Raw genomic sequence first — 25,798 nt, 5'->3', positions numbered from 1 at the left:
AACACACTTGCAGGTTGTCTATGAGATCAACACTATGTATTCAACCAAGTGGTTCTAAAGCACTTGTATAGGCCTTCTAGGTCACTTGCTAGGTCTTCTCCTCCACTTGCAAGTGATTTGAAAGTGGTTTGGAAAAGGTTTTGAACCACTTGATAGTGGTTTAGTGAGCGCTTGTAGGTGGTCAATGATATCAAAACAACGTATATAAGGGTGTCTTGACAACTTTTGGGTGGCTTTAAATTTTTGTAAGCTACATGTATCGAAAGAATAAAAAAAGTGTCAGAAATGATTCATCTTTTGGATAAGGAACATAAGTTTTTGAGGAACAGATACAAGAAAGCGGTACCTAATTATACTTTATGAGGTCAATGTGTTTTAAATCGGCTTGCTATCAAAGGGCATGCTATTGTAGATGTGCTCATACACGGTATTACTGAAAGTGTAGACATTAGGCTCATTTCTCTCAGGATACAAGGGGAACTTATGGCATCGAACTAGGTGTGAGTACATGGAAGCAGAAGGCCTATCATCTAATAATACATATTGATCGGAACGTCCCTCGACTTTATCATAAAAGTTCCCTCAACATAAAAGGGTTCTTCTTTATCTGATTGTGCCGCACATCCTTCTGAGTTGCAATGGATAGCCTCTTCTCCGTGCAACACCTCAGTATATAAAAATCAGAGTCTTCCTGCTCAGCGTTGAGTGCAAATCACTGAAAGTGTAGACATTAGGCTCATTTCTCTCAAGATACAAGGGGAACTTAAGGAATCAAACTAGGTGTGAGTACATGGAATCAGGAGGCCTATCATCTAATAATACATATTGATCGGAGCGTCCCTCGACTTTTTCATAAAAGTTCCCTCAACATAAAAGGGTTCTTCTTTATCTGATTGGGCCGCACATCCTTCTGAGTTGCAATGGATAGCCTCTTCTTCGTGCAACACCTCAGTATATAAAAATCAAAGTCTTCTTGCTCAGCGTTGACTGCAAATTTATCTCCAACTCATAAGGCATCGCTCAAATCATCGTGATGGCCAGCATACACAGGTGCATCAATCTCCTCGTCACTTGAAACATCTTCATCTATGTCAGCCTCTGTTGGTATGATCCTTAAGTACGGCCATGTTTTTACGTGAGCTTTGTTTGCACATCTTCTCCATACCATGCAAACAGGCAAGACAGAAGCACAACAAATTTCCTACACCTCAGTGCAGTCATATCTATTGAAGAGAAACCATTCACACAATGCATTGAACATGATCCATTGATTTTCTTGCAATCCCATTCTATATCTCTCAACACATCACCCACCTTGATTTCCCAAAAGACCCTATCGACCTTGTTTGCGGATGACCATCAATCCTTCCTATTGTTCATTAGGGTGAGGTAATTGACCATTGTTGCTGCATTATACAGGGGGTGTCCAGAACATCCACCGTCAATTGCTCATGGGTTAATATCCTCTTTATGACTACGCCAGCACTGTCATGTTCACCTTTTCCATGACCTAACCCAAAATAGTTGTGCATCATCTCAAGCCCAGTAAGCTGAGAAAACCTTGCAACAAAGAAGAAAGGCCATCGTGCTTTGAATTGTGATGCTACACCATTAGACTACCAGTGTCGCTTTGAACAAAAACCCTAGTCCTTCAACCACCGATCATGCAAAAAAAAGCAGTGTTGAATGAACAATGTGTCATGCACATTGTCATCGGATATATAAAAATGGAGAAATTTTATGATGTCGTCCATTGTCGAGTGCACATAGCAGATGTGGACCAAAATGCTCACTTGACTAAAATACACAGTGCATGGATTGGATCTCATTCTAAATTTTAAAATTGTAATTTTTTGCAGAGTCCACGACAGAGACAATGACATCACTTGGAAAACTTTGTAGAGACACTCTTTGAATTGGTTGGCCTGCCATCTGTAGATGTAGTAATGTTTGATAAACTTGGTCAGCTTGTCTTTCATGAATGAAATGAAAGTGGAGCACCCAATCTTCTGAATAACAAGATCTTTCCTTTTGTGGTGTTGGCCATCTTCATGTATAGATTGTGTCTCCACACCAACAAAAACCTTTGCAGCCACCTAAAAGTTGTCATAGTGTACTTCAAGAGGACAACATTTGAGTTGTTTGGCATCGCATTGATCACATTTTCCCATCAAGAAAATGTGTGAATGAAACATGGCATTTTCTGGTTTAGGACACAAAAAGGATTCCCATAGTGTTGTGAGGCTCTCAAATGTTGACTTTGCAGCCACACATATACTGCCATTGACTGTAGGGTCACAAACATCACAAGCACAGCAACTCGATTCTCCATGTGCTCCAAACCTACCTTGACGCATTTGGTTGAAAGCATCTTTCAACTAGACAGCTTGCACATGATATTCGCAGCAGTAGGTATTGCAGTCCCGCAATTTCCGAACAAAAAAGGGCTTCAAATTCAAAAAGCATCTCAGCAAAATGAGCACCGTACGATGCATTTCCTGAAACCGCCTATAAAATTTCACTTGCACAAAAAAGCAGGCAATAAAGAGATAATGTGACAACAAATAACCAAAATGTTTCGTACAATCACCTACAAGTTATAACACCCACTTTCGTGTTTGTGAAAGCACATAAGAGGAACATTTACCACTAAGAAGTTGTTTTGCTTGTTTGAAAGGGGCTTTAAACTTCTCGAAACCATTTGAAGCACTCTAAACCACGTGAAGGTGATTCAAACCACTTTCAAGTGGTTTGTTTACCACTTTCAATCACCTTCAGGTGGTTTGAAATCTTCCATGTGCTTACATAGGTTCTCACACAAGCTCTTTAAACCACCTATAGGTGATTGAAAGTGGTTTTTTAACCACTTTCAAGTGGTTTGTTTACCACTTTCAATCACCTTCAGTTGGATAGCACCCAAATCTAAAGCACTCAAGAGGAACATTAACCACTTAGAAGTGGTTTTTCATGTTTGAAAGTCGCTTTGAACTACTTTAAACCATTTAAAGCACTTAAAACCACCTAATTAATGGTGATTGAAATAGTTTATCAAACCATTTTCAAGTGGTTTGATGACTACATTTAGGTGGTTTTAAGTGCTTACATAGGTTTTCACTTGAGCACTTGGCAGATTTCAAACCACCTGAAGCACTTAAAACCACCTAAATGTGATTGAAAAGGGTCATCAAACCACTTTCAATCATCTTCAAGTGATTTGAAATCTTCAAGGTTCTCACCCAAGCACTTAGCAGATTTCAAACCACCTGAAGCACTTAAAACCACCTAAATGAAGGGGATCGGGGAGCACCACAGACGGAGAGTCAGAGAGAGAAGGAGACACACACGCAAATGTGGGTGGGGAGACTCCAAAGAGTGAGCAGACCCCTATACACTTATGTTATGTATAAGGTATACAAGTCAGTGGGCGCCCAGACTCTGGGCGGCCGGGCAAGGCACAGACGCCTATACCCCAACAACCTCCCACTTAAAGGCGATTGTGCCTTTAAGCAAGAGAACCTAGTCTAAAGACTACAAAAGGCGAGAGAAAACCTCTCTCAACCGATGCCCACTGGCTGGCTGTGATCGTGTGCATCCGGTTGTCCTGCTCCCATGTAAGTCCATACACCACCAGACGTACCGCACACGTACTGCAAGTATGTACGCAATACCTGCATATCTCCCTCGTGCACTATGCCATCATCAGTCAACAAATGACTGACAACCCCAACTGCAAATGCTCCCACTGAAGCTACGATATCCGGTCTCAAGATCAACATCTCATACATGAGACCACCGAATTCCGATGCAATGCTAGCGGGCCCTGCTAGCTCTATGGAGCATGCATCAACATATTTATCCCTGGCAATAGGCATCTCTGACTAACAAGGCGTGTCAGCCACATGCATCTCCTGAATGTCCTCAAAAGACGCATCAACCTGTCGTGCAACCTCAGAGCAAACCACCTGCTCTAGATGTCTACTGGAAGACATATCCTGCACAACTATATCCCCATGCTCACTGTCGAGCATAGAAAGGAATGACTGCATAATCGCTGACATCTCAGTCTCCTCTGCAATCATCCACTGCAAACATGACCACTCAATCTGTTGTGACTCACTAGATCTCTCATGCTCTAACTCCGTATGAATAGACTCTTGCACAACGTCCTCCTGTCGTGACTCACTAGAGCAAGACCGCTCTACCTGTCTATCCTGCATAGAAGTATCTCGCACAACTGACTCTCTGCTTTGCTCAGTCACTAGCAAAGCATGCATGTCTGACTCTGTCACCTCTCTGTGTGACTGCTCAAGTTGTGCCCCAACTGTGTGCACAAGGAGCTCACTACTCTGCACTCCATGCAAAGTACCCTGCAACCCATGAGCAAAAGAGACTCGCCTGCTCTCTCGCTCTCTACCTGGCTGCATGATCACAGAGACAACACCGTCTCTCCCGTGATCCACATGCAATGGGTAACCTGTACCACTCCTGGCACCTCTCGCAATCACTAGCGAACCCAAATGCATCACAAAATCTCGCTCTCGTAGCGAAATCTGACATCCACAATCTCTAAGCTGACCAATCGAGATCAAACTCACTGTCAAATCTGGTACATAGCACACATGTCGTAACAAGTAAGATGCACCACTCGGTAATGACAGTCTCACATCTCCTGCACCTGCTATCGCATGCACCGATCCATCGGTCAAACATACACTGCCAAGCATCCTGCTAGAATAGCTACAAAACCATGCACGATGCGGCGTGACATGAAACATAGCATCTGCGTCTAGCAACCACTGCGAAGGGAGTGCACTATCCACATGTATAGCATCTCGTGCATAGCTCGAGGTAAAAGTGACATCCCCGTCACTAGTATACTCCGACACTACATCTGCCTCAACTGTCAAAGCAACTCAGTCCATGGCATCACTACATACATCTCTGAGAATGCCATGTCTCCTACGATGTCGCATACGACGAAAACAGCACCGTCTAACATGTCCAGAATGACCACAATACCAACATGTCACCTGTCGGCGTGCTCGTGAATGTACATGTCTCACACGAGTCCGTGATGACTCAGATCTATCATACATATCATGTAATATGTGCCAAAGTGCTCTCTAAGTAGTCTCATACATAACAAGAGCATATACAGATTCCGCAAGGTGCAAAGAGAGCGTAGATAGTGCCATCTCCTCTAGCTCCTGCCACTGATCTTCAAACATGTTTGAAGGTCTACCTACATCACCACTCAATGGTCGATGCAACCCTCGATGTGTCAATGCATCAAGCATACACTCTCTCCATTCCGCAAAGTCTGACCCATCAAACATGCGCATCTGTGAGAGGTCACAATCTGATCGATCACCTGTCTCTGCCATGAGCACAATGTAGCAAACTAGAAAGCAAAACCACCTCACCAACAACACCCGAAAACTGTATACCAATATGGCCAGAAACACAATGTAAAACCTGTGAGACACACTCCAAAATAGAGCTCCCACAATGTCAATACAAGTCAGCCCTAAACTGGCTCGAATCGCATCAACAAAAGTCTGCAAATATGGCTCAAAACCTGATGCAAAGTTGCACCAATAACCGTGCAAAACCTTGCACAAAATCACAAGTCAATATGACTCAATCGCGCATAAATATCTGACAAAATTTTGGCAGAGTCTCCTTTGTAACTGGAGCAAAATCTCAACAGTAAACCTCAAAGAGACAATAATATATGCCACAATGGCCAATCCGGGAATAAACTCGACCGGAATCACCTCACAAAGTCATACATATGAGCATACCCGCTCTTGCCGGAGTACCACTCAACGGCACCTCAAATGACATACATGTGAGTGATGATTGCTGCCAAAATACCTTTCAATCGATGACCAAATGTCTGCCAGATAACTATAGCAACATTTCGCAAAACCTTGCAAGATCTGTCGCTATGCGCAATACGAAATACGGCACACAAGGGCATACACAAGTGACTCCAAACTCCAACCAAATGATGACTGAAAATCACCTGTCAAAGTGGGAGTAAACTCAACCACTAAACTGTCAAAGAGCAACCTACGAATACATAGAAGCTATGGCGAGAACCTGGATAAAATCCAGCAGAGTTTCTTCTATAAATTGAGCCAAATCTCAAATAATCACAGCCATAAACAAATACACAAATCCATATATGGCATACATAAACCGCCAAGACCATGGCAACATAGCTCACTCTAGCATGAGTGGCTCTCTGGACAAATGCATATCCAAAAACCTCTGTACACCTATGAATTTGCTGGTTGCTGCAGAAAATACTCCGTGTGTGTGAGATATACCAAAAACAGTGTTTTTGGGACCCGAAAGTGCACAAATAAACCTGCTGCTGTACCTGCTGTAATTCAAAGCATAATTTCAGCAAATAGACATCACCATCGCGTCCGGAGCGTGCCAAAACCCTGACCTAGACTCCTGGATCATGTAGATCTGACTTTGTATGACGAAGCTACGCAAAAAACTGCGTTTTAGAGCCCGAAAATGGCAAAAACGAGCTGCACACAGTCTTGAACCTGCTCGTGCTCCACTCTGCATGATGCAATGTCCTCTCAATGCAAGCTCCAACGCAAGATCTTTGCCACAACAGCATCCAAGAACTCGAATGTCAAGCTCTCCTCCGCCGAGCACTTCTCTAACGAGCTCCACTGAGCTCAAAAGCTCCTCTCACCAAGGAAGCCGCAACCGCCTCCTCGACCAAGCTTGACCACACCAAGCTCCTAAGCTCCAAAGACAATGCTCCTCAAGCTAAAATCTCTCTCTGTGAAACTCCGCGATCGAACTCCACCGTCTAGAGCGAGCGAGCTATCGCCTCGAAGCTCTCAAAGCCGTCGTGCTCTCTGCAGTCACCATAGCTCTGATACCAATTGAAGGGGATCGGGGAGCACCACAGACGGAGAGTGAGAGAGAGAAGGAGACACACACGCAAATGTGGGTGGGGAGACTCCAAAGAGTGAGCAGCCCCCTATACACTTATGCTATGTATAAGGTATACAAGTCAGTGGGCGCCCAGACTCTAGGTGGTCGGGCAAGGCACAGACGCCTATACCCCAACACTAAAAAGATTGAAAATGGTCATTAAGTGGTTTAATTTTCACTTTCTATCACCTTCATGTGGTTTGAAAACTTATAAGCACTTACATAGGTGCTCACCTAAGCACTTGGCGATTGGAAGTGATTTTTTAAATATTTTAAAGTGGTGACAAACTATTTCAGCACTTTGCAAAGTACAAGCTTCCACACTAAATCACTATCAGTACTTTAACTGCTTTGCAAAGTACTTGAAGGGGGATTCAACCACTTTTTGATTGTTTCCTCAGTTCTTAGAGGTTTTTACAGTTTGATAGTGGTTCATACATCTTGAAGTGGTGAACAATGGTCACTATACTATTTGATAGTGGTTTTTTACAGTTTGATTGTGGTTGTGACAGCTTGACATTGGTAAACATTGGTCAATATACTACTTGGAAGTGGTTGATAATACCTAAGGTTGATCCAACAAATGCAATGGATGCATAAGAACAGCCTTTCTGCCGATACGCCTTTGGCATATGTCCTTCTTGTTCGGAGAGACTCGGGTCTCTGCTGTCCAGAAACCGAACACAACCTCCTTAATGTCCTCTCTGATGTTTGTAGAACGATGAGCTTTCCGTTGACATGCTAAGACTGGAAAAGGTTGTTCTCATCCTCTTAATGGAGTCGTGCATTCGCAAAACCGATGTTTCTTTTGTGTATGCCCACCAACGACTTTGCAAGTACTCTATCCGTAAAGGGACGTGCGTCTACTTTGTCCCTTGAAGTAATGCATGCCATCATTGTTGCCTTCTTGAAAAGCATTTTTGTGACTGAGTGCGGGACCTTGACTTCTAACAAGGTGTTGCGAATGTTGGAAAGAGCTGCTCTCTGTATAGAATGTGCCGAGTTTTGCAGGTTGCAAAATAATGGTTGCTGGAGTAAATGTTCAAAAATCTCTCCTTGGATTTTGGTTGTCAATGCTTGCATATGCTCTTCCCAGTGCCTTGACATGGCATGAAGAATCTTCCTTTTCTGCTTCTCATCGAGTTGGACATCCTTCCGCTTGTCAGCACAGAAAGTCTGTTGCCTTTGCCTCTCTCTTTGTTACCTTTTCTTTGTTGCCCAGTAATCATGTAAGCAGCCTGTGAACTGCTCGAGAAACTCTACTCGACTGTGGTGGGCATGGAGCCGCATCAAGAAAACCTGAAGAAAAAGATCTCAGTGCATGAACATACATCGTGAAGAGCCCAGTCATCAACAAGACGAAACATGTCACAGACACTCACACACACCTAACTGGTGTGAAGGCTCCATCCTTAGAGAGAGAGAGAGAGAGAGAGAGAGAGAGAGAGAGAGAGAGAGAGATGGAGAACTAAGCACACACAGCAGAGAACCATGCACATACGAAAAAAAGGGAATGCGATGCAAAAACATTGTACAGAGAGGGAGAGAAAGGCACTCTGGTCTATGAAAAACCACGCACAGAGAATACCCTAAACCTATATGATTTGTGCCCATGCAGAGAAGGAGATACAGGGGGTGCTTGTACATCCAACACGTCCAAGAACTATAGGGGGCGATAAAAAAATGCATACCCCTCTTTTTTTTTAAATTCCCCCCATCTTCATTACTCATCATTGAGTTTCCTCCCCCAAAAATCAAATGTAGACTCAAAGTTCCCCAAAACTACTTTAAAAAGGAGTGTCCAAGGCAACCATTTTTGGACCACCTATACATGATTTCACCCACATACGAATCTGCAGCAACAACTGACATGCATGCATCATGGACAATAGGATTATAGGTACACTCTACACTAAAAGCCCATTCCACATCAACATGAGCATCACAGTCTCCTTTCACAGAAGACTCAACAATAGCTACATTTGTAGTGGAACCAGCATTTGCAGTGGAACCACCCTCTTTCTTCTTAGTCTCTTTGGCCTTCAACTTCGGACACTGCTTGATCAAGTGATCATTAGCTTTACAATAATGGCAACACGTCTTCTTTTTGCCCTTATCACCAGAATTTCCAGACGAATTGCCACCAGCAGAAGCATTAAACACATGAGATTTTCCACTCGTAGAAGAACCATAAGAAGTGGTTGCATTGCTGTTACCACCCTTTCTTTGAGCAGCAATAAAAGCCTGTTCAATTGCACATTGTCTAGTCTTGTTTTTTTTGGAAAGTGAGTCTTGAAACAACAATGTGCATAATGCATCAAACTTGACAACTTCAGAATTTCCTTGGGTCATAAGTCTCCAAGTACTAGCAAAAGTCTGGTAAGATCTTGTAAGGCATCAAGAACACTTTGCACAAGGAAACTGTCGAAAATGACTTTACCTGTAGAAATAAGATGCTCATTGATATCCTTGACAGCAGCAAGGAAAGTGTCCAAATCATCTTCCTCATGCATAATCTTCGACTCCAGCTCTTTACACAACAATCCAATTTTAGCCTCATTGCAGCTTGCATAAAGACCAGCCAGAATATCCCAAGCCTGTTTTGCAGATTTCGTTGAATGAATGTGAGGAGTAATGGTGCGCTTCACAGACAACGTAATCAACGCATGAGCATGAGCTTGCACATACTTTACATCCCAACAAGCTTGTTGTGCCGTAGAAAAAACAACTCTAACAGCAGCAATCCTTGCAGCAAGACCTGCAACATCCTCAACATCACCTACATCCTCGAGACCAGGACGTACATCAATGCCCTGCACAATATTCCAGAGACCCCACAAGACATGTTGCATCATGTAAGCGCACATAGGATAATTTCCCCCATCCAATTTGTCCTCAGCAGCAAACATCTTGAACACATCTATGTTGTTGTCAACCATGGTAAATGTTGTACCTGATGTGAAAATTGCCCAAAAAGAGGAGAAAAAAAGCGGGAACAACACGTGCTATATAGCACAAACCATAGAAGACTGTAAGGGACCTGTTATTCAACAGCACTGACAAAATATTTGCACAAAATGAAAAAATAGCATGTGCGGTAGTGCCTGTAGAGGAAAAGGAGGCTGAAATGAGCCCAAATCAGAAACCTGAGCAGATTGTGCTCTACGAGCTCACTCAAAACTAAGCCCAGGAGGATGCACCCTACTCTGATACCAATTGTTGGAATTAGGGTTGCAAGGAAACACACACATCTTGGAGAAGAAGAAGGAAGCTCAAGGCACACAAACAGAGAGTGTATTACTTAGTGTATAATGGAAATTCTAGATAGCCCTAGAATGAATGGGCGTATATACAATGCACCGGGGGAAAAGACTCCTTAAGAGGGGAAAAATGCCCCGACGGTCCTAAGTTTGTTCAAACACATCACTACCACATACATATGGTAACACACCTTTCTATTTATCTTTTGAAAGCAATTCAGTTGGGTGAAATCTATAACATGTGGGATACCCATATACGGTGCCAATGCTAACTAAAAGTTGTGTTGTTTCCATGTGTGCAATTAAGGGTTACCTTCTCAACTATGGTTTCCAAAGTTCCTTGGCTTGAAGATGGAAAATTTATATATCTTCAGGCTCTTAATTCTCTTGTACTTGTGTATAAAGTCCGTTGTGTACTATGAATGGGACTTATACCACCTTTTCATTGACATAGTTTCTAGTGTGTTTTGTAATTTGAAAGGATTCTTTGGTGGTTATGTTATATTGTTACTAGAACATACACACACACATAACACCAAGAGTAGTATTGATACTATTCAAAGGCCTAGTTACTACATTCTATCCCTCGGATTCTGTCCTAGATAGTTTTACCTAGGATCGATATATGTGGGATGGGGCTATCTTCACATGGCCCGTATAGGTTCTCATGGTTGGTTGAAGGTTGAAGAGGCTACCAGTTCTTAACATTAGTCATATATGTCTCTAATTGACACAATTTCTTTTGACCATGCAGAGCTTAGCACTATCTCAAGGGTTAGAGCTTTCTATTGATCCTCTTTCTAAAGCCTCGCTTCAAGTACTTAGATGCATTCATGACCCTTTGGCATCTGAATTAATAGCAGGAGCTTCTACTGATCTATCCAACTCCTTGCTTCAAACCATGTCATTTGATAAGTGTGTCCATAGCCTTGCCCAACTTGTCAACAACTCGAAGGAAGGAGTAGCAGATCTCTCCAAATTCATAAAGAACATTCCTTCTCTGACACTTGCTCACAAAGGAGAGTTAGCCAAATTCTCTTCTGAAGGTGCTAGCCTAACCAATTACTTACAAAAATTATGTGGTCTCACCCCTGGGTTTGTTTCAGCTCCATCCATTCTGGTACAAACAATATCCAATAGTCTATTTTGCAAGGGTGTTGTCAAAGCCTTTCAGAAAGAAATGTGTTCTCTCAGCAAAACCTTGCTAATGGAAATGGTATCTAAAGTCTCTTGGGTTTTTCCCTTCTTGCCATCCAAACAAGTTAAAATCGAATCACTTGGTGTGGACCATCACCTTTGGGCCTTGCCCAACAAAGTCTTTTTAGCTCCTATCCCTATCAAGACCTGGGTTTTTCTAGCCAATCTTCTGGCATCTTCAATTGAAGAAGCACGACTCAAAGTATTAAGAGGTGTCCAATCTCTTGATAAAGGTAACCTTATTAAAAGCTCCTTTTACTATGCGATTTCTTGATACAAAGAAATGTGGCTCAAACACTGGCTTGTATGTACGTACCAAGGGCTTGATAAAATTGTCCACCAAAAGTAACTTTGAGTACTACACTGGGTCTATTTGAAACATTTACAGGCCTTATGTCAAATGTGCTTGTCGATTTCTTGACCCTAAGGCTTCTTCTGAATCAAGCGTTATCTGGTTTGATCATGATATATGGTATGCCCTCAACAACTTGGATCTCATGTTTCCTGACACTCCTTTTCACTACCTCTCCCTTTTTTGCTTTTGGCTTGGAGGCCAGGCCAAGGAACTTGTGTTAGCTCAGATGGCTTTTATTCAGTTTCGCTCCCTTATGCTCTCTCTTCTCAAAGAACTGGCTGTAAAAAAACCTGGGCTTCTTTTAACTACTTATGATAACTATCTTGGTATTAAAACTCTCCTAGGCTTGCTAAAACCTAATATGGATGCTGAGGATTCCCCTACTCTTAAAAGACCCAACTCTCTTATATCCCCCACTTCTTCATACACATATTTTTTGACTCCAGCCTCTTCTTCTGTTGAGTCTTATGGAGGGAGAGGGAAAGCGATAAGCATGATTAGAGGGAGAGGCAGAGGGTATCCTGTCAAACACTTGTTGGATTTGTAAATGCAGGTATTGTGTAATGGGGTTGGCAGAATGCATCTTATATCTCATGAGGAAAGTGGGCACAGAATTTTTGTTCATTGCGTCTTTGCCATCAAAATTTTAGAATTCTTTTCACCTCGTTTTATATTTAAAGAATGCTTTCTCTCTACATTTGGTAGTTTGGATCTACTAAGCCAAGTTGGTAGAGAGTTACTGAATCTATAATACACTGGTATACTCTAATGAGTTTCTTAGGACGGACACACACACACACTAACACACACTCAAGGCAAGCCCAAAACTCAAGAGGTATAAATGACAAATGTTAGCCCCTAGCCATGCCGCTAGCCATGTTGCCCTCATAGTGTGCCTGAATCCTATTGGATGGCCTTTAAGGAGGTTCAATGCAATTTTAGATGCATTTAATTAATTGATTAAGCTCTCTCTCTCTCTCAAAAGGGGAAAGAAGGACACTTGTCCAAATGCTACCCCTATTGCTTGATATGACCAAAGCCTGTGATTAGCTAAGCCTTGGCATGGGCCAATGGGGGTGCAAGCTAGTTCAAGGAGAGAGAGGGGTTGACCAAGGCAAGCTAGGGCTCTCATTTTTGGCATTCTCACACACACACTCACACATTCTCTCATGTGTTGAGAAAGAACTTCATCTCCTTCTCCAAGCTTGAGAAGTAGAGAGCCTACACCAACTCCTCTTGGCTATGGAATGCAAATCCAACCAAGAGCCATGCTCCAAAGCAATGCTTACCATCTTCTTCCTCCATTACTATGCTATGCTATGATCTAAGATTAATGATATATGAGGAGACTATTTCTTTCTCGTAAGATACATTTTCTTCCTCTTCCATTCCCTCACTCCCTACTAGCTCTCTCCACCTTTGAAGGTATTTGAGGTCTTGGGATTGAGGCCAGGGACAAGTTAATGTTTTCGCAAGTTAGTTACGGGCATAATATTGGTGAATGAAGCATACCATCTTCATGGCATCAACAAGGTCTCAAGGAACACAAAGCATGTATTGTACCAAGTCTCTCTTCAAGGGGGAATGGATAATACAAAATCCTTTTTGAGGGGGGACTGGGGCTCCAAGTAAATCCAATCCTCAACTGTTGTTAATTTCTCTAATTCTCTCCCTCTCCCTTGCAAGTATTGTTCATGCCAATCTAAGTAGGCATAATGTTTATTTTGCTACCTTCAATCAAGTACTCTCTTTATGTTCATTAAGAATCCTCTCAAAGAAATGCTCACTACTATTACTTTGATTCCGCTACAATCAATGTTATTATTTCGTTACATTAGTATCAGAGCTATTGATTTCTCTTTTCTTGCTTAAGAAGAGAGGTCCTTAATTTTTCCATGAAAGGTTGGAGTTGTTCATTGTAAGAGGGTAAGTGTGACACGGATTTATTATCCCGATTGGAATGAACTAAGTTGGAGGTACACTGTTGGGAACTATATTAGACTTAATAATGGAGTCTTTTGGGGCTTTCCTTTCACTTAACCATTATTGACTTACTAGAAAGATCAACAAGAGCCATAATTAACCGAGCATTGTTATACCCTCTCCACTATTCTTTGCAATCAATAGTTTCTAAACCATGGGTGTGGCTGCTTGAGAGCTAATTTTCAGAAGGTAAGAAGAGTAAAAACTAAATTTTTGAGGTTTTTAAAGCACAAAGTAGCATATATATAAATTTAGTTAGCATGGCTGACAATAATAAAGAGAGAAGAATGAATATTGAAAACTTTGATTTTGCACATGAAGGTGCTACTAATGATGCCCCAGTGTTTGTGAACTATCTTATCACTAGGTTGCAACAAGCAATAGGCAACCACGCTTTACAAGCCAAATTTTCCCACAACTTCGCACCCATGGGATTCTCCAAACTCCCCAACAAGAGAGAGAGAGAGAGAGAGAGAGAGAGAGAGAGAGAGAGAGAGCTTAGGAATCCTCTTGTAGAGACTTCCAAAAGAAGACTCTCTCCAGTGAGAGAAGAGGAGCAATCCTATGTAAGAGAAAGAACTGAATATCCAAGTTTTTTGGAAGATGTGCCTCCGGTCTCAACAAACCCCAACTCCTCCCAATAGGAAAAAATTGTCATATAGTCCTTCTCCTCATCATTATGAGAAGGAAGAGAGGAATTAAAAGAAGAAAAAGGCGAGAAAGAGGTCACCCTCTTCTCCATCTTCATCACCTTCCTCCTCTTCCGATGAAAGCATCGGTTTTTCTCCTTGAGAGTACAAGAGGAGAGGACATCACAAATCCTATGCTTCTTTCAAAAGGTCCTACAAGCTTAAGAAGTCCAAGGAGGGAGGAAAGAGCATCTCTTTTCTCACCTATGATGGCACCTTTGATGCCATGTACAAAGTCTTGGCCTTCATCTAACAATTTGATGCAGCCTTTGAAGACGAGGGCTTCACGGAGTCCTCCAAGCTACACCATGTAGCTATGTATTTTCAAAAGTTTATCCGACAATGGTGGGCTAGTCTACGAGGTAATGGCAAAGCTCCAAAGACATGCAAAACTCTACGAGTTTTCATAATGAAGCAGCTTCTTGCAAGTGATGCCAAAGACAAAGTGCTTACCGAATGGCAAAGTTTGAAGTTATCTCCCAATGAGTCTATCCACAAGTATGTGGACAAGTTTTGAGATTTACATCTCAAAGATACAATCTACTAAAAGATAGACTTTACCGAGCAAAAGCAACAATTTTGCGAGTATGTCAACTCTCAAAGGCCTAGGACCATCACTGACGTGATTTACCATACTGTGGTTGCTTCACAAATCAATTTACAACAAGGGGCTAAAAGGAATTTTAAGCCGATGGAAACTAGATATCAAAATGAACCTAGAGGAAAGAACAATGCTCAAAACTCTTCCCAAGGCAATTCTAGCAGCAACAAAAACAACAACAACAACAACAACAACAACAAGGATAAAGGAGTTTACAAAGGTAAAAATAAACTCTCTCTTGAAGAGTTAGAAGATTTTTTCAAAGGCCATAAATGTTTCAAGTGTGAGGAGCAGGGACATGGCTATCATTCCTGGCCCAAAAGAAATTCATGCAATGAGACTCCTAGGGATTCCATGGTTGAAGCTCCGAAAGAGGATACTCATTGCAAAGGATCATCCCTTTCCTATGCTTGGGGAAAGGTGAAGGAGCATGATGCCTTTACTCTTTTTTGACCCTGGCTCTACTAACAAATTGATATCAATAGTGTTGGTCACTAAGTTAGGCATACAAGCTCATGAGATGGGAGACACCGTTATGGCCGATGGAGCTTTCAAGGGACAAGAAGCCGCAGTTACTCAAAAGAGTGATTTTTTTTGTTCAAGAGATTCAATACTTAGGTCACATTATCTCTCAAGACGATATCCGTATTTTTCAAGATGGTATCCGTATGGATCCAAAAAAATTAGAGGTAATAAAAGGATGGCCTAATCCATGGAATCTACATGAGCTATGAAGTTTTATTGGTATGTGTGCATATTATAGACGCTTCATAGAAAAATTCTCACAAATAGCATGACCATTACATGACTTAACAAAAAAGAACATTAAGTATACATGGACTACAAAAGAGTTAAATGCTTTTGAGAAGCTCAAAGAAAAGATTACCTCTCAACCTGTGCTTGGATCTCTCAAAACCATTCAAGGTCCAATCTGATGCTTGTGGAGATTGCCTTGAAGCAGTCTTGCTTCAAGAAGGGCATGCCATAGCATACGAGAGTCGAAGACTCAATTTTGATGAGTGAATGTTAGGCATATACAAAAAGGAGCTATTAGATGTTCTATATGCCCTTAACACATGGAAGCATTATCTTTTGGGGACTCCATTTGTCCTACAAATGGATCACCAAAGTCTTAAGTACTTCATGATGCAAACCAAGCTTTCTACAAAATGAGGTGGACAAATTTTCTTTCACAATTTAATTTTGATATTGCTTATATTGTTGGTAAGCACAATCGAGTGGCCGATGAACTATCACAATGATGGACCAAGAGTACCAATAATTGAAAACCCACCCAAGATCGAAGATCAAAAAGAGGTGCTCCAACTCAAGTCCATCCTTTAGCATGACGACAAGGTACTAAATGTGAGCCTATCAATCATGAAAATCATTGTGTATGAGGCCTATCAACTAAATTTTCCCATTCATTGCCTCATACACAATGATTTTCATGTGATCCTATTTAAGCCTTACAAAGGAGAGCCACCAAGAGAACCAATAATTAAAGACCTGCCCAAGATCGAAGATCAAAAAGAGGTGCTCCAACTCAAGTCCATCCTTTAGCATGAAGACAAGGTACTAAGACATGGTAAGATTATCCGGCGGTATCTTATTAAGTTCAAAAATTATCCTTTTGAAGATGCTAGACGGATGCAAGAATGCAAGGAACACAACTTAAGGATAGTATGAACCTTGTCAATGCTTACAATGCTACACTGGAGTAAGCAAATGTAAATGCTTTTTAAATGAACAATGTTTTTGTCTTACAAGACTATCTCTTTCTATTGTGCACAAATTTAAGTAGTATGCATCCTTAGAATCATGTTTGTGATGACAATGTCTCCCAAACACCATGTAGAAGTTTTCACTCTACTCTAGGAGTATGATATGGACTAAAGAGCAGACATGCTTGTGACAGCTAAATCTCCTAAGCACCAAATGGATTAGTCATCCATTCTTGAATAATGTTGTAGGGTTAAAAGGGATCCTCTACCCGCTAAGAAATATAGACTAATGACTAAGACTTTATCTTTTGTACCTCATAGTCAAGGACGAGTATAGTTTCAAGAGAGAGGTAATGTCATAAAATCTAATATCTACTTATCCCAAATGGTTTTCTTATATTGAACTGATCATTTAATGTGGGAAAATGAATGGGAACAAGAGTTAGAATATAGAAATGTGCATTTAGATCTATCTCAGTATGGGACCAAAGGGAGAGAAGGCTATATCTCATTGAGGGTTCAAAAAGGAGATGGTCTACCAAAGAGCAATGAGCAGATAATGGAGCTTAAAAGACCTTAGGGCTAGCTTCATTAAAGACCTCCAAAGGTTAGTGCTAAAAATCCTTAGACCTAGGACCTTTAGGTGCTTTAGACCTTAGGCAATAGACCTTAGGCAAGCTAGTCTTGTGCTTGAGGTGCTTGTCGTGCTTGACCTGACTAAGGTGCTTGAGGTGCTTGTCTTGCTTAAGCTAACTAAGGTGCTTGTCATGCTTAAGCTGACTAAGGTGCTTGAGGTGCTCGATGACCAAGGTGCTTCTGGTGTTCAAGTCAAACATGACTCCTACAAAGAAGGGGACAAGCCCTAAGAGTAGGGGATGAGAGAGAGAGAGAGAGGCACCCACACTCAAGGCAAGCCCAAGACTCAAGAGGAATAAAGAACACATGTCAAGCCCCTAGCCCTGTTACCCTCATAGTGTGCCTAAATCCTATTGGATGGCCTTCTTTAGGAAGGTCCAATGAGATTTTAGATGCATTTAATTAATTAATTAAGCTCTCTCTCTCAAAGGGGGAAAGAAGGACACTTGTCCAAATGCTACTCCTATTGCTTGATATGACCAAAGCCTGTGATTGGTTAAGCCTTGGCATGGGCCAACGGGATGCAAGCTAGTTCAAGGAGAGAGAGGGATTGATCAAGGCAAGCTAGGGCTCTCATTTTTGGCATTCTCACACACACACACACACACACACACACACACTCACACATTCTCTCGTGTGTTGAGAAAGAAATTCATCTCCTTCTCCAAGCTTGAGAAGTAGAGAGCCTACACCAACTCCTCTTGGCTATGGAATGCAAATCCAACCAAGAGCCATGCTTCAAAGCAACGCTTACCATCTTCTTCATCTCCATTACTATGCTATGCTATGATCTAAGAGTAATGATATGTGAGGAGACTATTTCTTTCTCATAAGATACATCTTCTTCCTCTTCCATTCCCTCACTCCGTAGTACTAGCTCTCTCCACCTTTGAAGGTGTTTGAGCTCTTGAAATTGAGGCCGGGGACAAGTTAATTTTTTTTCAAGTTAGCCATGGGCATAATATTGGTACATGAAGCATACCATCTTCATGGCATCAACAAGGTCTCAAGGAACACAAAGCACATATTGTACCAAGTCTCTCTTCAAGGGGGGATCTATAATACCGAAGCCTTTTGGAGGGGGGACCGACTCCAAGTGAATCCGGTCCTCAACTTTTGTCAATTGCTCTCTCTCTCTCTCTCTCTCTCTCTCTCTCTCTCTCTCTCTCTCTCTCTCTCTCTCTCTCTCTCTCTCTCTCTCTCTCTCTCTCTCCTTCCTTTGCAAGTATTGTTCATGCCAAGTTAACTAGGTATAATGTTTATTTTACTACATTCAATTAAGTACTCTCCTTATGTTCATTAAGAATCCTCTCAAGGAAATGCTCACTATTGTTACTTTAATTCTGCTACAATCAATGTTATAGCCATATTCTATTACACATCCATACTTATCTACCAACAAAACTTGCACTCCGTGGGCATCTATATATGTGAATGCACAGAGGTTCTTATGATCCATCAACTCTCTAGCGTAGGGCTCTACACACTTGTAGAAGGTACTTGGATCCCGGTTTGTGAATATATACAAGCCCTCGTGAGCGTAATCCGTTGAAACTCTCATTGCTTCATTGGTTTTGATGAATTGTTGATTAGAGGATGCCTCTCCTCTAGGTATTTTCGCAAACCCACAGTTGAAGGCATTGCAGTGTTTCTTGTGTTTTTCATGTCTCTAAGTGGAGTAGAAAACCCTAGTGGGGTGGATAATTAGTCATGGTAAATACTCACTCAAAACTCTTAAGTTAGTCCTTGGCAAGCCTACCTTGGCTTAGTGCAACTTATCCCTTTTTGCCCCTAGTGAGATCTCTCAAAAATCAAGTCTTTATGATCCTTTGGTCTCTGGAAACTAGTTCTGGGTACCCTAAAAGTTTGAAATTAGGAAAGCTGAAAAAATTTAGCTTCAAAATTTAGCTCCATTGCTTGCAAGCTTTCTTCATCGCTATAGTTGACTCAATTTGGAGTTTTCTATCAAAAGTTAGAGCAATTTTGGCGATATGTACTTGAAACAACACTCAAAACAGTCTCAGGACCAGGGCATAGGAGCTTTGGCTTGTATTTTGGTTTCTAGAGGGTATTTTTAACTCAAACTTGAGATTTGAGATGTACTCAAGTATATCTAGAAGCTCGTCAACTCATATACCTCCACTATGAAGAGGTACATGGATCCCGTCCATAACCGTATGTCAAATTTTCACTCCAAATTGTGAAAGTATGTAGACCCAGTCATATTCAAGCTCTCTACCAATTTTCATCAAGGTCACTCACTATGTTATCATTTTTTTTTTTTAAATGGACCTCTGGATTGAAAATTAGGTCAATTCTTCTCCTTTGTCAGAGTATTGGCAGTTTTGGTCTTTTGACTTGGTTTTTGATATCCAAATTCAGTTTTGAAAAGGCCACTAGACTCCTAGTGATCTGCTCTAGCTATTGTATAAGTTTGGTATCAGTCTGTGACAACGGGACATGGATTGTGATCCATGTACCCTTGTGTGAGAAGGTGATGAAACTTGATACACAAGCCATTGGTCCCCTGATGCTAGCTATATGGTTTTTGTATGATTTGGACTTGATTAGGTCAACCAGAAGTCAATCCCTAGGGCTGTTTGACAGTTTCTCACCTTGAATTATTTTTTGCACTTTTGATGAATCTTTTGGACTTTTTTGACAAACCTCATTTGAGAAGTTTTTTTCACAATGGTCTCGCTACAGGCTGGTATAATTTTTATCCAAAAATTCACATGCCATGTTTCACCCCTTTTGGACTTGATTTTTGGTGAGTTGATAGCTTATGATATTTATAGCTTGCTCCTCAAATTTTTTTTTGAATCTGGATCGATTTTGACCAACCAAAGGTGAATTCTTGAGTATGCTATGATAGTTTTGACAACGTTCTATTTTTGGCTATTTTGACCACTTTTTTCAGCTCTTTTGCAAATGCTTCTTTTGGGAAAAGTGTTTGTCTATGTCTCAGCTACCTATTGCTCAAATCTCAATAAAAAATCTTGATGGGGGACATGGATCGCAATCCATGTTGCATCAGATTTGAACACAAAATTTGGGGTGCTGATTACATGTAGTATCAGTAGTCTACTCCACCACTTATTTTTGGATTTGGACAGCTTTTTCTCAATCAAAAGCAAGTTTTTTTTTTTGCCCTATGATTTTCGACTAGTTTTGTGTTTGGCTATTTTGACCAACTTTTTTCACTTTTTTGCTATGTTGCTTTTTGGGAAAGTTCTTCCAAGTGGTATCAGCTACCTACTGGTCAAATCTTAGCTCCAGATGGTCAACGGATACATGGATCTCGATCCATGTTCCACCACTTTTGAACATGAAATTTGGTCAACAGTACGCTTGCACCCTGTGGATATCAGATTTTCACTTATTTTTTTATTTGGATCTCAAAAGCTCAAGATTTGCCTAGTTTTGTGTTTGAAATCCTTATTTCTGCTATTTTTGCCCTATAAGCCAATTATGATGTGATTTTTGAGTTTTTCTTTCAAGCAAACTTTCTCAAAGCAATGTCCCACTGATGCACAGTGTCACTAATCACATACTTGCAAAAATGGTCTCTGGGAGACATGGATCGCGATCCATGTTTCTCCACAAAATCTGCTCAAACTTTCTAGATTTCTTCTAGAGAGTCTGCTAATGCTCTTGATCAACAAATTTTTGAATTTGGATCCACTTTTCAGGTCTCTACCATCAAATTTTTAAAATTTCAGAGGTATGGTCGTTTTTGCCAAAATAAGGTTTTCACCCTTTTCTTCTTTGATCTTTTAGCCCAAATTTGATGGTGGTAGTTCTTACCTACCCTACTCATAAGTACGGAAATGAAACTATGAAGAAAAATAAACAAAATGGTACAACACTCTAAAAGTAACGAGAAAATTGGAGAACAAAATGCTTTTGGCTGTCTCACTTACAACTCTCTTTACCTATCAAGAATAGTCCTAGTAAGTCCTTGACTTCTAGACTCTATCATGCTCTAAACCCCGTGTCTAGATGCTTCACTACTAAGGTGTAAATGGAATGAAAAGAAACATGTTTGAAAAAGAATGCTCTAAATACGCACTAGGTCACTCACCATCTAAGGATCATTCCCTGGCAATGATGCCAATGTTAGGGAGTTGCCACGACGGACGTCTATAGCATAGTTATCTGGTCTTAACACAATGTCAATACTCAGGGAAGTGACTTAGATGGGGCACGTAGACTCTTTGAGGTTGTGAATCCTCAAGAAGTGAGCCTAGCAAGCTAACGCAACAACTCAACAAGAAAACCACCATTCAATGATCAAAAATCTTCTAATGTCCTTTCTCACCACTATAGGTCATCATGCCATTTTGGCACTCAAACAAACCCAAAATGCAACGAAACTTTAGGAGGAGGTCTAAGACACCTAGGGACACTATCCTACCAAGTCTGGTTGCAATCCACAAAGGTACCAAAATCACAATCCATCCTGAAAAAGGTCTTGAAAATTGCAACAATACTATTCAGAATGGTTGCCCTATGGTCTAGAAACACTCTCCTATGGTCAAAACGTCAAAAAATAGTGATTTAGCACTCAAATTTGAAGATTAAGCTCACTAAAATGTAGTCATGAACCTCAACAAAACTGACAATGCTTACACTTGAATGAAAGATCAAAGAGAGAGGAACACAATGCAAGTCTCAACATTGAAAACAGATTATCCAATCATTAGCAAAGTTGATTACAAGTTGGAGCAGCTTAGTAGCTTGAGTGTAAGTTTTGTAGATCTCCTTTCTTCTCAAAAGATAAGCCTTCTTTTCACATTAAAGTTATCAACTTCTATACCTAGGGCTTTCTAAATGGCCAAACACGGGGCTCACATGGGCCTTTACATATATCATGACAAAATTATAACTCACGAAATCGACCTGCTACTCTGAAATCAATATTTACACACAGAGTAGCTACACTAGCTCAAAAAAATAATAGAGCACAAATGTGGTGTCCGGCTACGTGTCCGGCCAGGTGGGCGCCCATTTGGTCAATCCGCTAACATGGTGGAAGTAGCATTGTAAGGACTTGGGTATCCTAGGATCTTCCTAGTCTTGGGAGGATATTAAAAGAGCAGTTATAGAGTGATATATTCTACCAGCTCACTAGGAAGGCAAGATGAATGAGTTATTTGCCCTAAAACAACTATCCTTATCCGAAGGGGAGTACTACTCTAAATTTGTAGCCCTACAAAGATATGCATCCAAGATGTCCATTGAGCAATGGGTAGCTAGATTTTGTTAGTATACTTGTCTTGAAGCAATGAGACCCATATCACTTGAAGATTCTCTCTTAAGGGAAACACCTTTGGCTAAAGAAATGTCTTGGAATCAAGAGAGAGAAAACTTTAGAAATTAAAATTGGAACACTATAAGTGTTAATCAAGCTTATCAAACTCGTCCGGTAGTAGTAGCAACTACAATAACTCAACACCAGCATCCAGGTTTTAGTTGCTATGAGTGTAATGAGCTAGGTCACTACATAAATTAGTGTCCCAAAAGAAATGTAGCAACAACTGCAAATGTGATTCTTATAGCACCAAATGTAGAGGTCAAGCTGTTCATGGTGGAGGAAGGAATGCTGGAAGAGTCCATGCAAGAGTAGCTATGGCTCAAGCTCATGCCGCTACCATAGAAGACCCTACAATAGGAGACCAAGCCTATGAACGAGTAAATCTTCATGCCACAATCAACAATCTTGGGGCAAGACAACAGTATACAGTCATTCAAGCACTAGGAGCTTGTCAAGGTGAAAAAGTTGAATTCTTAATTGATTGTGGAAGTGCACACTCATTTCTCTCTCCTAAATGCATGAGAAAGCTAAAGCTAAATTGATACCTTGCAAAGAGTTTAATTGTAGATCTAGAAAATGGGAAAGAAGTCCTAACTCAGCATAAATTAGGTCGTGTAGAATTTGAACTAGGGGGATACTCTACTTCCACTCACTTTCACACTTTACCTCTAAGGAATTATGATGGGATATTGGTATGGATTGATTGAAACAAAACTGAGCTCACATTCAATGTGCACAAGGGAATTTTACCTTTACAGATGAACTAGGAAATGAACTTTTAGTTCAAGGAAAGGATGGGAAACCTAAGACTCGGTTAGTTAAGGCTAGCAAACTTTTGAAAGGTCTACAAAAGGGTCAATATATTTATGTAGTTGAGCTCAACAAATTAGATGAATCAAACCCAAACTTTCAACCTAATTTGTTGAGAGAGTATTCAGATGTGTTCCCTGATGATCTTACAACTCTTCCACCACCTAGAGAAGTTGATTACAAAATTGAAACCCTCCCAGGTTGCAAGCCCGTGTCAAAGACACCTAATAAGATGCCACTCCCTAAAGCTATTGAGCTCAAAGAGAAACTCAAATAGCTCATTGAGCAAGGATTCATACGACCCATTACCTTGCCTTGGGTTCTCCATTCCTTTTCCAAAAGAAGAAGGAAGATTCATTACAACTTTATATAGATTATTGCAGGCTTAATCAAGTCACCCTTAAGAACAAGTACCCCATTCCTAGAATTGACAAGCTGTTAGAGAGACTACATGGGGCTAGAATTCACAAAGATTGACCTTTGATCTAGATATTATTGGATAAGGATCAACATATAGGGATTAAAGAATCAAACATTCCAAAGACAATTTTCAACACCAGGTATGGACATTATGAGTTCATAGTACTGCCTTTCGGTCTTACACTAACACTCTAGAAAGATTCAATAGATTGATGCAATATATTTCCTGACCTTACGTAGATGATTTTGGTCCAATGGAAAGATTTTCCTAATGAGGATGCATACAAAACTTCTCTCTGCAAGATCATCCAGATTTACCTTTGAGATGAGGACATCTCAATTCCTCAAGTTGGAGAGAATGTAAGGTTTTTGCCACCCTTGATGTCCATGTAAAGTAAAATTATCTTGCCATTTTAGTCATAAATAAAAAGTTTCTATTTTTAGCAATTTTCCACCTCCGATGAGCTACTGATGCATGTATTGATGTAAGCTTTTCAAAAATGAAACTTTAACTTCTTTGTCACTTTTGTTCCGAAATAGTAAATTTTGAGGTGCTAGCACCTCTCTAGACGTGATTGTCTCATCTAACTCTACTCTGCCCTGAATTCCCATAAAAATAACTGTCTGCTCCAAAAATTGCTAATTATAGTAGGTGTGTGCATCTGATGCATTAGGTCGTTGTCCTCAAGCTCGTCTTTTAAAAGCAACTTTCAGAATTGAATTCTAATAAGCTAAGCTCACTCTAGTCAATTAATCCTTATCCTAAAGCTAATACATTTAATTCATAATTCAAAGGTATGTATGCGTATGCATGTGTATGTGCATGAGAATGGGCATGTATGTGCATGTGTATGCATGTCCATGGATGCCCATAGGATGACCCATATCCATGGATCCATCTGTTCTAGAAAAAATGACTCTAAAGATGAGGTTTCATGAGGTGTAGCACACAAAGTTGGCATGGAAGGCTTAGGGAGTGGGCATTGCAAGTGAGTCTAGGAAACCTCTAGTAGGGGGCACCCTTGGAAGCTAGGGGCTAGCTTAGAAGCAAGGGGGTAGCTTAAGCATAGCCCCAGCTAGCCGAAAAGCTATAAAAAAGACCCTTCTCTCAATCATTTTGGACACACTCCTGAGAGAAGAAGACTTTGTTTTGTTGCTTGTAACCTTGGTGATTACATTGCATGCAATACTTAATAAAATTATTCTTAACTTAACTATTGCAAGGCCGGTGCATGGCGAGTTTGATGGCACGTCCTTTGTTGCGATTCTTTTTCCTTTATCAACTTCCCAACTAGTGCTAGCCTCATCAAAGTGAGTCTTTCTAGCACGGGTCCTTTTTAGGGCCATCTTTACCACTACTTAGTTAAGTTGAACTTATGTAAGACTAATTTGATAGAAACCAATTAGACCATAAGGTTATGGCAATGATAATTCCACCAACTTACACTTCCCTTCAAATAACTCAAATTTATGGCAGGCAAAAAGGTGATGATGTAATTCCTAAAAGGCATTCATGTCAATACACCCCTTTGATGCAACCTACCCTAATCACATGCTTAGCTTACATCATTTTCTTACAAGCACCTCCACCCCTTTAGTGAACCGGGAGTTTGAACGAGATTAGTTTATTTTGCACGCATAATGTCGAGAATTAGAATATATGATCATACATAAGAGGTAAGAGGCGGTGAAATTGAGTAATGAATCTCTCATTACTTTATAGAGTGAAATGTAAAGAGATTATCATAGCATAGATATGATATGTGTTGATTACAACTCGATTTAAAAAAATAAGAGTAGGATAGTATAACAACATTTGGAAAGGATCCCAAATGAA

The sequence above is a fragment of the Adiantum capillus-veneris genome, chromosome 11 (genome assembly GCF_014529385.1).
Source record: "Adiantum capillus-veneris isolate H3 chromosome 11, ASM1452938v2, whole genome shotgun sequence".
Lineage (NCBI taxonomy): Eukaryota > Viridiplantae > Streptophyta > Polypodiopsida > Polypodiales > Pteridaceae > Adiantum > Adiantum capillus-veneris.
Note: the sequence above shows the minus strand (reverse complement) of the source record.